Here is a 3,698-nt window from a genome sequence, read left to right as displayed (position 1 = left end):
AGCAGACTTACACTGAGTGAGAATCAACGCAAACATGAGGTTTGTATATTACTATCAGTTCTTCATAGCACAACACATTATTATTGAAATAACCCATCAAATGGTTTGTTTCAACAATTGTGTCCATATATTGTGGGTCTCATCGTGATTTCATTACATAACAGTTCATGCATGAGCAAAGCAGCTGCTGAAAGATGAGAAATGACGGACCCCCAAATTGCACACTGGCAAAATGAAGCTGACTGTCTTTTCTGGTATTTTTCTGAAAGCCAAGACAGACATGTGGGCTGCAGCCCAGCGGCGGGCCTGATGCATATCAGTCCTGTGAGCCCTCCTGGTCCCAGCAGGAGCACATACTGTAGGATTTAACAAAGTATACCTTGAACCTGTTCTCCATTACTTTTGTGTTTCAAGTTTAGCGCTGGCAGTGGATGAATAAACTTTGATTGATTGATTGATCAGAGTGAAGCCTTCAGTCATCAGCACCAGTGAAAACAAACCTGCTTGCAATACCGCCGTCTGACCTACATCACTCTCAGGCTGTTCTTTAACATTTTGGTCATTTGTAGCATGTCTCGGACTTCATTCCTTTTGTAATTGTACAATGACCTTTCACCTTCACTGTAGGATGGACAGATTATCGCCAAGGTAATATTTTTGTGTAAACATTCTCTCCACGTTATGAGAAGTGAAATGTCAGAAAAATATGTGATCTTTTTGTACCTTCTTTTGCCTGTTTTTTCCTTCTTTTATCTAGTTACTTACTTTTTACCTTCTACCTGCTTTTACCTACATGTTCCCCTTTTATACCTACTTGTATCTATTTTACATAACTTTGTACCTTCTTCTACCTGTTTTTACCAATAGGTTTACCTTCTTTGTTCCCTTATTTCAACTAGTTCACTTGTTTTTGTCATATTTTACCTAGGATTACCTACATGTTTACCTTATTTTTTCCTGCTTTTGACTTTCTTATACCATGTGTCTATTTTGTTTTACCTCTGTAACTTGCTTTTAACTGCTTTTTACTAAAAGTTAAAGTTAAAGTATCACTGATAGTCACACACACACTAGGTGTTGTGAAATTACTCTCTGCCTTTGACCCATTCCCTTGTTCCACCCCCTGGGAGGTGAGGGGAGCAGTGAGCAGCAGCGGTGGCTGCGCTCGGGAATCATTTTGGTGATTTATATATGTCCACCCCGGGTTTTTATCTTCTTCTACTTGCTTTTTACATTCGTTTTACATTATTTTGCCAATGTCTACCTCAGACCTGGACAAATTAAGCTTTTCAATCTGGCGCGCTGGACATTCCCAAATATTTTTTTTAGATTTTTAAGATCGAAACTGTCACTGCCATTATGAAGTGCAGTGATCGATCAATCAATCAATGTTTATTTATATAGCCCTAGATCACAAATGTCTCAAAGGGCTGTACAAGCCACAACGACATCCTCGGTTCAGAGCCCACATAAGGGCAAGGAAAAACTCACAACCCAGTGGGACGTCGATGTGAATGACTATGAGAAACCTTGGAGAGGACCGCAGATGTGGGTGCCCCCCCCAGCCCCCCTCCCTCCAGGGAAGACCGGATGCTAGTGGGCTAGTCGAGTGGGACTAGCATAATATTGTGAAAGTCCAGTCCATAGTGGCTCTAACATAATAGTGATGTTTTCAAATTACCGTAAGTCTTGAACTATACAAAGTATTTGGTTGGAATCTGCGCTTTTGCATGATCTACTACGTTTGTAGTTACTATGGTAATCTAAGTCACAGCAGCTCAGACGAGGCACCAAGCAGTGTGGGTGAGGAGCGTTTCCACAGAGTGTTTCCAGAGCGGCCAACCTGAAATGCGGGTGTCAGGGACCGACACGGAAGGAGATTTTTACAACAAAGTTATAAAGCTTAGTGATATATCAGATGTATCAGATTGTAGGTGGGTTTATTTTTTACCCTTTGCGTTCATATTTCGCTGTTTGTTGCATTTTGGTTGCGTTTCGCTTTATTGTAAAATTTCATAGTTAATATTGTAAATCACACATTCTTTATTTTCATGTACATTCTGGGTGTCTCATTCAGTAAAAAATTTAAAATTCCATTCTGTTTTTAAGGCGGTCTGTCATAATGTTTTTAGCATTCAATCAGACATTATTGTGAGGTTTTGTATTACAGTTCCTAAAAATAGATATACCTGCCCCCAGACACATTTTTTTCTCTAAATTTGGCCCCCCGATTCAAAATAATTGCCCAGGCCTGGTCAACCTACTTATTTTACCTTCTACCTGCTTTTACCTGTTCGCATACCTTTTACCTTCTTCCACCTTTTATCTTCTTTTACCTCTATTGATCTACTTTTACCTCTATTTAGCTTTACTTTTTTACCTCCTTCTTCATGCTTTTTACCTTCTTTCAGCAATGTTTACTTTTGACCTTCTTCTACAGAACACTCGGCTTACTTTATGCACGTTTTCTTTAATAATGAGAATTTTCCCAGTTTGAATGTGAACATAAAACAGCTTTCAGCCTTGAATTTATCTCTAGTGGCTATTGTTTGAGTTTCCTGCACAGAGACACAGTCAGAGGAAGTACCCACCTATCCTGACTCCTTCTTTCTTTACAATCATATGGTTTTCAGAACCTTTGCCCTGATAGCAGAGCTCCTTGCAAACTCTTCTAGCCAATAATACAACGGATGCATGCAGCAGGTTTGCTATTTGTTGGTGTCATCTGGAAGTCACTGTTCCTGTTCTCAGGATGACACTGCACAAGTGAAGATATTGTGCAAGCGTGGGTTAGTTTGTTTTCTGGCTGGGTACTGCACAGTACAATAAGTTCCAAGGAGAAACATTTTGTGCAATCCCCTACCACCTCGACCCCACCCCCAAAATATCCTGTCTTTGCTTCTCATTGACGTTTGTGAAACCTCCATCAAACCGTTAGTTTCCAAAACACCACAGTCGTGTTGAAAAAACGAGGGGGAGAGCGCATGTCTCATGTCGAGATGTCTGGCTTTTTTAATCCCAGTCTTTCATAATGACATACATCAACTATATACGTAAACCATACCTGTCAACCATCCTGTTTTTCCCGAAAAACTCCCTTAATTTGTTATTTTTCCCAGCTGGAGCAACACAGCTTTCAGTCCTCTCGGCAACACAGGGGAATCATTGACGTAGCCCATAAAGTCAAGCATGTATGGCCTGCATATGAGGGCATGTACCTACATAAGTATGCATGCTACATCAAAAGAGTTAGCTGGGAGATACAACTTTTACAACATCATTAACTTAGCATGAGTGACTTTTCTGGCAACGTGTAGCAAAAACATCTCATTAAACATGATAAACTGCAAAGGCTGTTATATACATTTGGGGAAAACCTACAGCACAGGGAAACATTAATAGGTGTCGCTTACATGTGCAGTAGATTTTCACTCTGTAGAATAGGAACAGCATGCGAGACACATGAGGTGGCATCAAATTTAGTATCGTAAGTCCCAGATTTACCAAAGGATTTAGACCTTAGTACAACAAGAACGATAGTATGTACATGCGAGTGTAAATAGAATATAATGTAAATAGAGTAGGTTATAAATACACTATTCAATAAATTATGTCGCGCAAATAGAATGTAAAACAATGACAGCAAACCAAAACCAAATAAAAGATTGACTGATTGATATCAGCCGCGTCCCGATCCA

Source organism: Entelurus aequoreus, linkage group LG04 (assembly GCF_033978785.1).
Source record: "Entelurus aequoreus isolate RoL-2023_Sb linkage group LG04, RoL_Eaeq_v1.1, whole genome shotgun sequence".
In the NCBI taxonomy this organism is placed as follows: domain Eukaryota; kingdom Metazoa; phylum Chordata; class Actinopteri; order Syngnathiformes; family Syngnathidae; genus Entelurus; species Entelurus aequoreus.
This window is presented reverse-complemented; position numbering follows the sequence as displayed.